We start from the raw sequence: 15,570 nt of genomic DNA, 5'->3' as shown, positions 1-15,570 counted from the left end.
CCCGATGCACAGAAGAGCCCCCCATTCCCAGCACCCCAATGCACAGAACTGCCATCCATCTCTAGCATCCCAATGCACAGAGCAGCCTCCATTCCTCCTTGTCCCCAGCACCCCAATGCACAGAGCAGCCCCCCATCCCCAGCACCCCAGTGCACAGAGCAGCCTCCATTCCTCCTTGTCCCCAGCACCCCAATGCACAGAGCAGCCTCCATTCCTCCTTCTCCCCAGCACCCCAATGCACAGAGCAGCCCCCCATCCCCAGCACCCCAATGCACAGAGCAGCCCCCCATCCCCAGCACCGCAATGCACAGAGCAGCCCCCAGCTCCCTAAGGCACAAAACAGACCCCATCTCCAGCATCCCAATGCACAGAACAGCCCCCGTTCCCCCTGCTCCCCAATGCACAGAGCAGCCCTCCAGCACCCAAAACAGAGCAGCTCCGAGCCCCCTAATTTACAGAGCAGCCCTCAGCTCCTCAAGGCATAGAACAGGTTCCCATCCCCAGCACCCAATGCATAGAGCAGCCCCCTTCCCTCAGCCTCGCGCCCCCCAGCGCGCCCAAGCATCCCTCCCTCCCCAGCCGTGTGAATGAAGTTTGCTGCTGCGCTTTGCCCCCTTCCCCGCTAGTTACTGTTGCCGTGTCTCTGCCGCTGCCAGGGCCAGGACAAAGGCACATTAACACGTGATGGGGACGGAGCTTCATAAATGGGACCCGCGAGAAAGAGGGGGGTGCGAGGAGCCGGGCTGGGAGGAGAGGCGCGGACACACACACTCAGCCGGGGCCGGGCACGCAACAGCAGCCGCAGCCGCAGCCGAGGGTGGTGTGGGGGCGACTTCCTCCCTGCCAGGGCCAGGAGCAGCACATGGAGAGCAGCGCCCGGCGCGCTGCCTGAGAGAGGGGGACCTTCCCCCTCCCGCCTGCCGTCCTCCCCCAGCTCCCAGCGCCGCCTCTCGCCTCTCCCCGGCGCCCCTGGCCCGGCCGGGGCGGGGCGGGGCGGCCCGCGTGCTCCCTGCTGGCGGCCGGGCGAGCGGGCGGGGAGCTGTAGTAAGCGTGGGAGCGCCACTCAGTCCCGCGGAGCAGCCGCCGCGCCACTCGCAAGAGCCACGAGGCCGGCGAGAAGGAGCCGCGCGCGCAGCCGGAGCCGAGCCGGGGCCATGTGAAGGGTAAGGAAGGGGGCTCCGCGCGGGACTGGCCGTTCCCTCCCGGGGGGTGTCTAGGAGGCAGCTCTGGACGCGCCTCTCACTGGGGGTGAGACGCCGGCTACTGCACTGGTGTCAGTGCGAGATCAACTTTGCTGTGCTGGTCAAGGCTCTGGGTTCCTCCAGTGTCTCTGCTCAGCTCCTCTAGTGTTTTAGGGCTTGAATAGAAATAGCTTGGTGTGTGTGTGTGTGTGTGTGTGTGTGTGTGTGTGTGTGTGTGTGTGTGTGTGTGTGTGTGCACAGCTATCACAAATAACATACTGACTCGCTGTGTGTGTGTGTGTATCACAAATAGCGTATCTGTTAGAAATAGCTTATTGACCCCCTATATATGTGTGTGCTGTCACCATAGGTAGCTGATCCACTGCATGTGTGTGCCCCCTACTAATACACTTACTGAGTAAGACACGTATTCATTTATATAATAGTAATACTACACTATGGATTATTTGTTAAACACATTCTTGGTGCTGTATAGAACAGAGCGGAAGATGCAGTCCGTGTCCCGAGGAACTTACAGTCATATTACAAAGGGACACACAAATACTCACATGCCTTGTGGATTTTTTTTTCTCCTTGCCAAAGGTAAAAGCACACATTAGAACCCTCTTAAACCAATACATGTTAAAACCAATCAACTTTCTTTGCTGTAGCTTGTAAATTATAGTCGTAATATCCCTTAATAACAAAACAAATTATGTGCCTTAAATAAAACAGGACTATTCAAATTCAGGAAACTGTCCCAAATATTTTGCCATTTCATAATTAAATAATTATTGGAGGGACAGATCTTAATTTTTGGCTGTATTTTCATTAATCTGATGTTTAAATGGCAACACTGTTGAGTCTGTTTTTTCAGTACATATGTAATGCTTGTTTTATTGAGCATACATACATTAATAGCATGTACATAAAATGAGTATGTTACTGAAAGCGACATGCTTATTAAAAGGCTATCAAACATCTTTTGGCTATTATATTTTCTTTACATATGATATGTATATTAATTATGGTCTTTTGTCTGTCTTGAATGATGTTAAGTAATTTCCCCATGGCTGGCTGGCTTTATTTTTTTGATCTTCACACTATCTCAGCAATCTAACCTGAAATTTGTAAGGACTGATTTTATAGAACAACATTTACTGGATTGGAAAATTTTGCCTCAGTTTCATTACTTCCCCCTAATAGATGTATACTGAATAGAAAAGACAAATCTAGTTTCTGACAAGGGGAGCCCTGTAGGTGCTAAAAAGACTTGTGGTTTTATCGTTAATATACATCTATTCTCAAGCTTTCAGACAAATCAGCCTACTAGATCAAGTCCTGTGGGAACCTAACATTTAGGATTTATTATCTAACCCTAACCACTGATAATTTACACTGGATAACAGTCTTATTGATTTTTTTCCCCCCTAAACTTCTTCCCCCTCCAGGAAAGGTGGCCCTCTGCTATTGAGATTTTAACTGAAATAAAAGTTGACTTGTAATTGCATATGCAAAAATGTTCACCAAAGATGTCATTGAACCTTGAGTATTGACTATCATTTGGAATATCCAGTATTGCTGGTTTCTTCATCTAATAACTGAAAAAAAAATCTGTCTGGTGTTTTTAAACTTCCTGCATGTGTCATTATAAACTTTCAGATTTACAATTACAAGTAGTCAACTCAGTTTGTTGTAAATGGACATTTTTTTTGTTTCAAGGATATCAGCTAATCTACATTGAGGACACCCCTGGTTAAGGTATGTATTAAGTCTTTGATATGAGGAAAAGGCTTCACTATGATACTTTGGTTTAAGATGAGTAAAATGGTGTTAGAAAATTAAATCTATAGCTTTTCCAATTTTCCTAAAATTACAATGAGCGTTATTTCCTGTATGAAAGGAGATTACATGAACATGCTTTGATCATATGTTGTATATTTCAGAAGAGTTACGGAAATGTATGACAGTGAACTAGAGCTGAAATTTTCTTCTGTTTAGCTATATTTATGCTTTCAAAAATAATTATTATTTAATTTTTTTAAGTCTTAAATGTTGGGTGGTGAATTTTTATTCTTTTTATTTGTATCCCTTGTTTTCATTGTTGTTGTTCACCATTTCCTAAAGGAACATGTTATTCTCTGTGTAGCAGTAATACTAATATTCCCATCTAGCAAATTTAGGTGCAGGACCAGAGTGTTACTTTTGTATTTAATAATGTTAGAGGACTCAAATGGTTAAAATGATAACAATTAGTTGAGAGTAGTTAATTATTCTTTGCAGATTACACTTAATAACTGCTTGCCATAGGTTTGCCTGTTTTTTCTCAAGAAAGAAAAAGGCTCACTGATTGTAGTGGAGGTATTTATTAAGCAGAAAGAGTTTATTAAATTAACTGTGAACAAAGTATGAGCACCTTTAAATAGCTTTAAAAGATGAATGTTTAATGTTTTATTTGCTTCAGTCTGAAATTAGTTTTGTAGACACCACCAAATACAGGTACATAATTGCTTTATTATATATTAGTCTTTGGAATAAAAGGCAGAACAATTTGTATAAAAACATTTTAAAATGGAATTGATAAAAGCAATAAACATATTACTGGGGTTTGTAGCAGGAATTTCTTGCCTGGGGGGAGTGTGGAAGTTGGCTAGGTAAATAAAATAATTATTTTCTATGCATTTATCTCATCAACTAACCAGTAACAATATATAAAAAAATGAAATGAAAAATGCTTTATATCATGCTATGGAACCAGGATTTTATTAGTAAGAGAGTAAGCTGGTTGAAGCCTTTGATCTTAGCCGTTGTTCTTTAGTTAATTATGTTGGCTCAATTGCATAAAGGACACCATTAAGAGCTTTCATGCTTTACTAAAAGGATGACATGTCTCAACCAATGTAAGTCTGTCTTTCTGTTTCAGAGTTCACAATTTTCTAATTTGGCTATTGACATTTTAAGGATGTAATAATTTTGTGGGTTTTTTTAAATACTTTCCTACCTTTATTCTTTTGACTGTAATGCAACCTTGATTGAAAAACAGTTGTAAGCTGTAATAGAACTAAAAATTTCAGTGCTGAAAGCTTTATATTTTAGAGATTGAGTACTCCCTTGCTTTCTCCTTTTATTGCAGAGCTTTGTGAAAACATTCAAAAGCAAGTGGAAAACCAGACTAATCTATATATTCACTTAATACCATCTGAGAATTTTACAAATTTCTTTTCATTCCTGACTCTACAGGTCTTTTCATCTACTCGCTGCTCCTCATTTAACTAATTTCTCATAGAAAAAGTTAGGTTTAGTTCTCTATATTCAGAAAGATATTAATGCATTTTTTAAAATACAAACTGTTTGACCTTTCTCTGGCAATTCTGTCAGGATTCTGTGTATCTGCAGAATTCATTTTTGTCCAAAGTGATTTCTTTTCATTTCTTTGTGAATTATTTTATTGACTTTATCTGATTCACCTCATGAAACAGTACATATCTATAGAGATGTTTTGCTGCAGTTCCCCAAATAGTTCAGACTATATGAAATAATGAGCATCATACAAAATCATTTATCAACTATCTAAGTGAAAACTTGGATATTTTCCTTTGTCAGAGATTTTGTAGTTTGCTCATTTAAAATGTGTACTTGCAAGTGACCCTAAAACCAGTATCTGGCCAAGTTCAAAGCAGCTGTGCAGATGGACACAGAAGACAGAAGGCTGAGTGAAATAGACCCTTTAGTCATAACAAGGCTGCTCTTGTTTTCCTGTCGATAGTAGAAATTCATGCCAGGCCCCTGTACTCAAAAACAATCTTGCAAATGTGCCAGAATAGGCAGTAGTGGCATTCTGTTATTAATATAAAGTTAAAATGTGTTAGGATTAAGTAGGATTGAACCCTCTATCTTGTCAATATTGTTCTCTACTTCTGCTCCATTCCTAGACTGGCACTATCCCGATGTAAAGGGTGCACATAGAATTATTATTCCTGCGTTAAGGACTTCCACCCAGAAACTGTCTTATTGGAAGTGTGTGGAGTTGTAACTGATGACTGGGGCCAGGTTATGATTACTTTTAAATCAATCTCTTGTTGAAAAAACTTCTGAAGTTGGCTTTGTTGCATGTAAAAATAGTTTGATTAGCAACATAAGGTTGGACAAAATTGTATCATGTTTATATATTCTGCAAGGGCTTTATGAATATCCAGCTATTGGGCCCAATGCTTCTCCCATTGTAGACTTTTCTGTGACAAATTAGTCAAATTCATATTGCAAATAAAAACTATTTTACTATTGAATTACTACTCCATTTACCCCATTTATCTTCAGCTAGTTACCTTCAGTTCGTTATTTAGGTTTATGTTGAGCTGTTAACATAACCAGACATACAGATTTTTGTCCTAATTGTGCAGATCAGGGCTACATTTTATTGGACTTTGCTTGATCCAGAGTAAGCCTTATCTCTGGCAATGGTGTATTTATTCTTTCTGAGAAAATCATGTTTACCCACTTAAAAATGATGAGCAAAAGCAGTTGATTAGGGAATACTACGAATTCTATTTCAGATACAGCTGGTGTAATTTTCACACCTGTATTTTAGGAAATCCTTTCAAAAATTTTTGTTTGTTTGTTTTTGTGTTTTCTTTCTCATTGTGAATATTTGAATGTGCCTACTATAGTCAGGAATCTTTATTTTTAGCCAGCTTTCTCTCTAACAGTGCAGACTACATCTGTGCTTGGAAAAAATATGTAAAATGGGTTTGGAGTTTTAAAATAAATACATTGACAGGATCTAATTTAATACACTGACTTTAGATTTTTTTTTTTGCCTTCCCCCCCCCCAAAAAGCTGCATAGGAGATGTGATAAAACGTTGTACAATGGATATATCACATGTAGTATCTCTTCCATATATTATACATATAATTGCTATTATTTAACTAGTCTGCTAATACTTGGCACCAGGAACTTAATTTTATTCTTTTAAACATTTATTTCTGCAAATGAAGTATTATAATGGTTGGATGTACTGCATTTTGTTGGTTTGATATAACGGATAACAGAATCTACTATAATTCTTCTCTCGTGTGTTAAAAGAAGCATCTGCATATTTCATAGACATGCACCATTGCCAGGCAATCTGGTGTAGTGGTTTAATATTCTGGCAATTAATTTCATAAGTTATTTCTATATATAAGGGCAGTATATCAGAATATTATAATTTGAATGCAACTATGAAGAGTTATCTGAGATTATTTAAATTTTATGAAAATCAATAGAGCTCTAAAGGCCAAAGAATGCTTTTAATTTTTTAACTGGAGTACATCCTACTAAAAGTTCTAGTGTGAAACATCAAATTAGCTAAAAACCTTTCTGTAGAAAATTACGAACATTTAACTAACAATAATTTCCAAGAGAAATGGACTCCTGAGAGCTAAAGTAGAAGACCATGGCATGGTGTGTACCCTTTTGACCCTCTTCGCACTGATCTTCTGTTATCACTGGCAAACTCCCTTTCCTTTCCATATTTTATTATATCCCCTGCACCAATCATCATTCTGTAGTTACATTTGAGGCCTTTCTTCTTCTTCTCTGCCTCAGCTATGTACCCAGCACTTCAATTTTCTCAAACACTTTGATTTCACTAGAGTCTTCAGCCTGAATTGCTCACCAGGTCCATTTTTGCTGATCCTCCCCAACCCCAGTGCCTTGTGTCAGTACTTGCAATCCTGTCCTGTTCATTGCCTTAAGCAACTTGGCACCATTCATTTCTCCCTGCGCTGTTTGAATACAGATCAGAAATGGATCTTCAAATGCAGAAGCCAGTGCCTTAAACAATGTTGTGTGGCCTGGCTTCATATTCACTGTAAAATCTGGAAATCCTATCATACCCTTCAGCTTATAGTCACTGTGTCACTAAGAGTAATGTATACTCTCTTACAGTTCAAAAGGCACTGGTAGTCTTCTCATGCTTCCATGCCATTGTTTTTCTTATTTACCTACCCAGCTTTTCCCTGGCCAAATACAAAGACTATTTTCCTTCTTTAAATTTAAGGACCAGAATTTCTGCTACTATCCCCTCCATCCTGCTCCTCTCTACTAATACTTTCTCCTCCTCTCCTCCCCTTTTCTGTTTCTTTCTCACTTAGTGAAAATATGTTAGGAAACCACCTGTTCTCTTGCCCCCTCCTCATTGCCCAGTCACACATGTCCGTCTCCTACAGTTGTTCCTACACAACCACCACTGTCAATATTTATTCTCCATTTGGCACTTTACTTAAAATCTGCTGCTGTCCACTTCAGTATTAATTATTTATTTACGTGCACATAGATATTTCCAGACAGAAAAAAGAGAGGCACAGGCTCTGCCCCAGTTTCTTAAAATCTCTCTAAGAGCTTTATTTCTTCCTGCCGTTCTGTCACAGAGCACTAGATCTGTAAGGGACCTTGAGAGGTCATCGAGCCCAGTCCCCTGCCCTCATGGCAGGACCCAGAACCATCTAGACCATCCCATATAGATGTCTATCTAACCTGCTCTTAAATATCTCCAGAGATGGAGATTCTACAACCTCCCTAGTCAATTTATTCCAGTGTTTAACCAATGTCTCTAATCTTCACTTTCTCAGCAAAGTACAGTAAGTTTGCCCCCTCCCTCAATCCTTTATACCACAGCAATATTCATGACCTTTTTATTGTGATTTTTGCTATTACATGGAAACAGCCCTCTTCTGAGTAGTGAACTGTTCCTTTCTGTTAATTAAGGTTTTTCCTTTCTGATGTTTTTTCCTTAGTTTCACACTGTGGACCGTTTCATCCTTCCCTGGATTCCCTCCAATATAATCCAATAGTCTTTTCCCTCTTAATGGTTCTGCTCCTTTGAATCAACTTGGTCCCTTCCTCTGCCCACTTGTTTTCTGTGCTGTCCCACATAATTCAGTGCTCATCCTTAAGCACTTTTCTGCCCCAGGCTATGTCTAGACTACACTAATCTAGCGGAAAAATTGCGGAGAGCAATTTGTGTACCTTTTTCTGATAGTTTTTTCAGAAGAGGCTTTTCCGAAATTTGGCCCATCTACACTGGACCAAATTTTGGAAAAGCCTCCTCTTTCAGAAGAGTCCTTTTTCCTCGGGGAAGGAGGAAGACAAGGCTTCTGAAAGAGCACGTCTGCTTTCCTGCAAAATAAAGCAGAAGAGCAGATGTGTTCCCTAGATGTGACAGAGTTTTTCTGGGATACCTCTGGTATCCTGGAAAACCCCTGTAGTGTAGACATAGCCTCAGAGGGGTAGCCCCTTTGTACATCTTATCACAAACTGGTGCTTTTACATTGAATGACACTCAACTGTACATAGCAGCTGCATGTTTCAGAATTATAACAGGCTGAAAAATATTTTTCCTGTATATTTTTTTTTTCATTTTTATTGCTGAAATTTCGATTTTTCTGAATGTTTTTGACCACACAAGATTGTCAAAAAACAGCAACCTTCTAAGAGAATGTTTATCAAAACTTCAAACATTAAAAAAATGTTAACCAGCTCTCTTCAAAGCCTTCAGTGAATTTTCTTTCTACTTTCTTTGCATTTAGTAGGCAAAGGGAGCTTTTGACAACTTAGCTTTATTTAACTAAATATCTTAAAGACAGAAGAAGTGCTTCTTTGGAAAAGGGGAACATTTCTAAATATAACTCCATATATTTATATGTATTATATATGTATTATAACTCCATCAGACATATATTGGGGAACTAACACAGCAGGGCACAGATTATCCAATAAGTTCTTGCACTGCATAGGAGACCATTTTTTGTTCCAGAAGGTTGAACAAAGATACTAGGGGGGAAGCTATTCTAGATTTGATTTTACAAATAGGGAGGAACTGGTTGACAATTTGAAAGTAGAGGCAGTTTGGGTGAAAGTGATCCCAAAATCATAGAAATCATGATTCTAAGGAAAGGTAGAAAGGAGAACAGCAAAATAGAGACAATGGATTTCAGGAAGACAGATTTTAGTAAACTCAGAGCTGGTAGGTAAGGTCCCATGGGAAGCAAGACTAAGAAGAAAAACAACTGAAGAGGGTTGACAGTTTTTCAAAGGGACATTACTAAGGGTCCAAAAGCAAACTATTCTGCTGCGTAGGAAAGATAGAAAGTATGGCAAGAGACCAGCTTGGCTTAACCAGGAGATCTTACATAAAAATAAAAAATGAGTCATATAAAAAGTGGAAACTAGGTCAAATTACAAAAGAGTAATATGAGCAAACAATGCAAGTGTGCAGGGGCAAGATTAGAAAAGTGAAGACACAGAATGAGCTCAATCTAGCTAGAGAGAAAAGGGGTAACAAGAAGGCATGGAAAGACAAGAAGACATAGTGGAAATGGGGTAGGTTTAGAAGTTAAAATAAAAGAGAACAAGTTAAAAATCACTTAGAAAAATTAGATGTCTTCAAGTCACCAGGGCCTCCTAGAATACTTAGGGACCTGACAGAAAAGGTATCTGAGCCTTTAGCTATCATCTTTGAAAATCATGGAAGTCAGGAGAGATTCCAGAAGACTGGAAAAGGGCAAATATAGTGCCCATCCAAAGAAAGAGAAACAAGAACAATCCAGGAAATGACAGACCAGTCAGTTTAACTTCTGTGCCAGGGAAGATAATGGAGCAAGTAATTAAGGAATTCATCTGCAAACACCTGGAAGACAATAAGGTGCTAGATAACAGCCAGCATGTATTTATAAAGAACAAATCATGTCAGACCAATCTGATAGCTTTTTTTGAAGGGAAACAAGTCTTGTGGATAAAGGAAAACAAGACTTGTGGATGTGGTATACCTAGATTTTAGTAAAGCGTTTCATATGGTCTTGCATGACCTTCTTATGAATATACAGGGGAAATACAACCTAGAGGAGGTACTGTAAGATGGGTGCGTAACTGGCTGGATAACCATTCACAGAGAATAGTTATTAATGGTTCACATACATGCTGGAAGGGCATAACAAGTGGAGTTCCGCAGGTGTCTGTTTTGGGACCAGTTCTGTTCAATATCTTCATCAATGATTTCGATATTGGCAATGAGAGTATGCTTATTGAGTATGCAGATGCAACCAAGTTGGGAGGTATTGCAAGTGCTTTAGAGGATAGGGTCATAATTCAAAATGATCTGGACAAACTAGCGAAATGGTCTGATGTAAATAGGATGAAGTTCCATAAGGACAAATGCAAAGTGCTCCACTTAGGAAGGAACAATCCATTTCACACATACAGAATGGGAAATGATTGTCTAGGAAGGAGTGCTGCTGAAATGGATCTAGGAGTCATAGTGGACCACAAGCTAAATATGAGTCAGAAGTGTGACACTGTTGCAAAAAAAGCAAACATGATTTTAGGATGCATTAATAGGAGTGTTGTGAGCAAGACACTAGAAGTCATTCTTCTGCTCTACTTCGCGCTGATTAGGCCTCAGTTGAAGTATTATGTCCAGTTCTGAGTACCACATTTCAAGAAAGATGAGGAGAAATTGGAGAAGATCCAGAGAAGAGCAACAAGAATGTTTAAAGGTCTAGAGAGCATGACCTATGAAGGAAGACTGAAAGAATTGGGCTTGTTTATTTTAGAAAAGAGAAGACTGGGAGGGGACATATAGCAGCGTTCAAGAATCTAAAAGGGTGTTACAAGGAGCAGGATGAAAAATTGTTCTTCTTGGCCTCAGAAGATAGAACAAGAAGCAATGGGCTTAAACTGCAGCAAGGGAGGTTTAGCTTGGACATTAGGAAAAACTTCCTATCTGTCAGAGTAGTTGAACACTGGAATAAATTGCCTAGAAAGGTTGTGCAATCTCCATCACTGGAGATATTTAAGAGCAGGTTGGATAATCGTCTATCAGAGATGATTTTAGAAGGTGCTTGGTCCTGCCATGAGGGCAGGGGACTGGACTTGATGACCTCTCGAGGTCACTTCCAGTTCTAGTGTTCTATGATTCTATCTTCCCTCTGGACGAAGATTTTCCACTTGCCTCCACTGTCTGCAACCTTGACATCATTCTTGTTTCTTAACTCCTCTTCTTCTCCCACATCTCCTATATCTGTAAATCTGCTTGTCATCTCCTCTGCAATATTTCTTATGCATGGTACGTCTCAACTTCCCCTCTGCTGAAATACGTAATCAAAATGTCTAGCATGCTATTAGCACCATATAGCTAAAACATAGAAATATTCCCATAGGTCAGGGCTGGAAAACTCCCTGGTTTGGGGCTGCTCAGATCCCCAGAGTACCAGACCAGGGAGGTCCAACCTGGACCAGCTGAAAGCCTCTGAATGAAAATAAAAGGAGAAAAAGCAGGGACAACATCATGGTGGAAGTCTACTATGGACCACCAAATCAGAAGAAGGTGATAGATGAGGCATTTTTGGAAGAAACACCAGAAATATCTAGAATACAAGACCTGATAGTAATTGGGGGGTAGTAACTCACCAGACATCTGAAGTAATACAGCAAAACACAAAATGTCCATTACATTCTTGGAACATACTGGGGACAGCTTCTTGTTTCAGAAGACAGTGGAAGGAATCAGCGTGTCAGCCATTTTAGACTTCACTTGAATTTGACTAAGAGGGAGGAATTGGTTGTAAATGTAAAGGTAGAAGGCTATCATGAAGATTTCATGATTCTGTGTCAATAAAGGAGTGAAAGCAGCAGATTAAGGACAATACACTTTAAAAGAGCAGACCTTAACAAACTCAGAGAACTGGTAGGTAATATTTAATGAGAAAAAAAATCTAAGGGAAAAAGTTCAGAAAGGTTATCTGTTTCTCAAAAAGACAGCATTAAAGGCACAACTATCCTGATGAAAAGGAAAGATAGAAAAAATAGAAACAAAATGATAAAAACAGACCACTATGGTTCCATCAGGAACATTTTAATTATTTTAAAATCACAAAGGAATCCTATGAAAAGTGGCAACATGGAGAAATGCCTAAGAATGAGTACAAAAGAATAGCTCAAGCATATAAGAACAAAATCAGTAAGGATAAGGCACAAAACTAATTACCTAGCAAGAGACACAAAGCAATAAGAAATTCTGTACATACATTAGGAGCAAAAGATATACACTGGAGTTTTTAATGGAAAAGGAACAATAATAATGGATTACATCAAGAATGCTGAGGTATATAATGATATTTTACATTAGTCTTCTTCCCAAAGTTAATTATGACCAGATACTTAAAACAATATTAACAAGAGGGAAGGAACACATGCCAGAATAGGGAACGAACAGGTTTAAAGAATGAAGTTAGGTGTCTTCAAGTCAGTGGGTCCTGATGAAATTGACCTATAGGGTACTTAAGGAACTAGCCTAAGCAGTCTTGAAACTTCCAGGAGGAGTAACAGCTAATTTGAGTTAGGGGTTTACTTCGAACTCCTGTTTCGCGGGGAAGTTATTCTGGGCTAGTCAGTTTCCAAAATCACAACTGCCCAGAAACATGCCAATGAAGCACGTGATATTTAAATCCCATGCTTCATTTGCAATTTCGGTCACCATCATTAGCCTCCCTAGTTCAAACTAGAGGGCTAGTGTAGACGAACCCTTACTGATTATCTTCAAGAGCTCCTAGAGGACAAATGAGATTCCTGGTGACTGGAGAAAAGCAAACATAGTGCTTGACTTTAAAAGAGGAACAAAAAAGGGCCTGGGGATTTATAGACCAGTCAGCCTAACTTCAATACCTGGAAAGATATTGGAATAAATTATCCAAAAAAGTTAGTTTGTAAGCATCTCAAGAATAATGGGATTTTAAGTAACTGACAACAAGGATCTGCAAAAACAAATCATGCCAACCAACCTAGTTTTCCTTTTTTTACAGATTACCTGGCCTAGTAGATGGCTGGGGAAAGCGGTATATGATATATCTTTCTTTTAATAAGGCTTTTGACACAGTCCGAAATTACATTCTCAATAGCAAACTTGGGAAATGTGGTCTAGTTTAAATTACTGTAAGGTATGTGCAGAACTGATTGAAAAGCTGCACTCAAGAAGTAGTTATCAATGGTTCAGTGTCAAACTGCAATGTTTAGTGCCACAGGAGTCTCTCCTGAATCTGGTACCGTTCAATATTTTTATTTAATGACTTGGATAATGGAGTAGATGGTATACTTGTGCAATTTATGATGACACCAAGATGAAAGGGGTTGCAATCTCTGTGAAAGACAAGATTCAAGTTCAAAATGACCTTGATATATATGAGAACTTATCTGAAATTAACAAGATAAAATTTAGTAAAGATAAGTGCAAAGTACTACCCTTAGGAATGAAAAATCAAATGCACAAATACTAAATGGAAAATAACTGATAGGCATTAGTACTGATTAAAAAGGGGATCTGGAGATTATAGAGGATCACAAATTTTAATATGTGATGTAGTCCTGAACAAGATTAATATCATGTTACAGTGTATGAACAGAGTATTGTATGTAAGACACAAAAGGTAATTAATTGTCCATCTCTGCTCAGCATTGGTAAGACTTCTTTTGTAGCACTGTGCCCATTTCTGAGCACTCTTTACAAAAGATGTGGACAAATTGGGGAAAATCTAAAGGAGAGCAATGAAAATGGCAAAGGTTTAGAAAGCTTGATCTATGGGAAAGTTTAAAAAACGAACCATGTTTCATCTTGAGAAAATATGGCTGAGAGGACACGATAACAAGTATTCAAATATATTAAGGGCTATTATAAAGTCGGGATGTAATAGTGTAACTGTTTAAACAGTTACACACCAGTAACCATAACTGTTACACACCAGTTTGTGGTCCTGCTCCCAGGGAGGCCGCCCCACACTGCTAGCTCTGCATCATAACCTACAGAGCAAAGTGGCATCCATCTCCTTGGGAGCAGGACCGGGAGCCGGAAGCAAAGCCAGGAGGCAGCAGCGCGGGGTGGCAACTGGCTCCTGAGGAGCCAAGCAGAAGGCGGGAGTTGGTGCATGGCAGGAGCCATCTTAAAAGCTGGCTCATGGCAAGCAGGCTGTCACCCCGTGTTGCAGGCTCTGCAGTATAAAGTTTATACAGTTTGGATAACCATTCCCAGAAAGTAGTTATCAGTGGTTCAAAATCATGTTAGGAGGGCATAACTAGTGAGGTTCTGCAGAGATCAGTTCTGGGTCTGGTTCTGTTCAATGACCTTTATCAACAGTTTAGATAATGGCACAGAGAGTCTACTTACAAAGTTTGCAGATAGTATCAAGCTGAGAGGGGTTGCAAGTGCTTTGGAGGACAGGATTATAATTTTAAATGACCTGGACAAACTGGAGAAATGGTATGAGGTAAATAAGAATAAGGACAAATGCAAAGGACTCCATTTAGGAAGGAACAATCAGTTGCATACATACAAAATGGGAAACAACTATCTAGAAAGTGATTTGGGGTTATAGTAGACCACAAGCAAAATATGAGCCAAGAGTGAAACAGTGTTTCAAAAAAAGAAAACATCATTCATGGATGTGTTAACAGGAGTGCTAAAAGCAAGACGCGAGAAGTCGTTCTGCTCTTCTCTGCGCTGAATAATGAGTTCTGTATGAATACAAAATTTGTATCCATATCTGCATTTGTATGCACAAAAATGGTCCACAGATATCCATATTGTTATGCACAGATGCGTATATTAAAAAAATATCTGAAAATTTGCAGGGCTCTAGATACAAAATTTGTATACACATCTGCATTCATAGCCACAAAAATGAGCTGCGGATATCTGAATCCACATCCACGGATGTGGATACCCGTGGATGTAAAGTGGATATGTATGGATTTGCAGGACTCTGCTGATTAGGCCTCAAACAGAGTATTGCATGTCCAGTTCTTGGTGCTGCTTTTCAAGAAAGATGTGAACAAATTAGAAAAAGTCCAGAGAAGAGCAATAAAATTGATAGGAGATGTAGAAAACATGACCCATAAGGGAAGATTGAAAGAACTGAGGTTGTTTAGTCTAGAAAAGAGAAGACTGAGAGGGGACATAGCAAATATCAGGTACCTAAAAGGTTGTTACAAAGAGGAGGGATTACTGTTTCTATTGCTTCGCACTAACTCTACAGATATGCTTGGCTTCAGAGTGACAATCCTAGACTTTTATTATATAAAGGAAGCCTTGAAAGGTGGTTGATTTATGCACGTGGCCAATCTCTGTAACCATACCTTCCCATTACTATTTCCTTCAGTCTTTTTCACCTGTTCTTTCAGCTTGTCTGTGATGCCAACATGTTGTATCTTCTCTTAATTTAGATTTTAAACTCTTTGGGGGCAGGAAGTGTATAGCACCTGGAAAAATGAGACCATGATCCTGGTGTGGCCCCTAACCATTACAATTGTAAAGCAAATATTAATCACTTATCACTGGCTTCTGACCAGTTTATACCCAACAT

General features: G+C 39.5%; 1 protein-coding gene across 3 annotated transcripts in view; it reads left to right on the top strand.

The window, feature by feature from the left end:
• The first annotated feature begins 202 nt into the window (after positions 1-202).
• CNR1 (cannabinoid receptor 1) overlaps positions 203-15,570 on the top strand; it is a 33,609-nt gene continuing 18,241 nt past the window's right edge. The window contains exons 1-2 of one of the 3 annotated variants that reach the window (XM_075923865.2): positions 204-1,163; positions 2,904-2,942. The gene's annotated coding sequence lies outside the window, so the exon portion shown is untranslated. Of the gene's footprint in view, positions 1,164-1,197; positions 1,785-2,903; positions 2,943-15,570 lie in introns of those variants that run through there. The other 2 variants (XM_006133308.5, XM_075923866.2) reach the window with 2 other exon arrangements.

This window comes from Pelodiscus sinensis, chromosome 3 (genome assembly GCF_052426305.1).
Source record: "Pelodiscus sinensis isolate ZL-2025 chromosome 3, ASM5242630v1, whole genome shotgun sequence".
NCBI lineage: Eukaryota > Metazoa > Chordata > Testudines > Trionychidae > Pelodiscus > Pelodiscus sinensis.
This window is presented reverse-complemented; position numbering and strand designations above follow the sequence as displayed.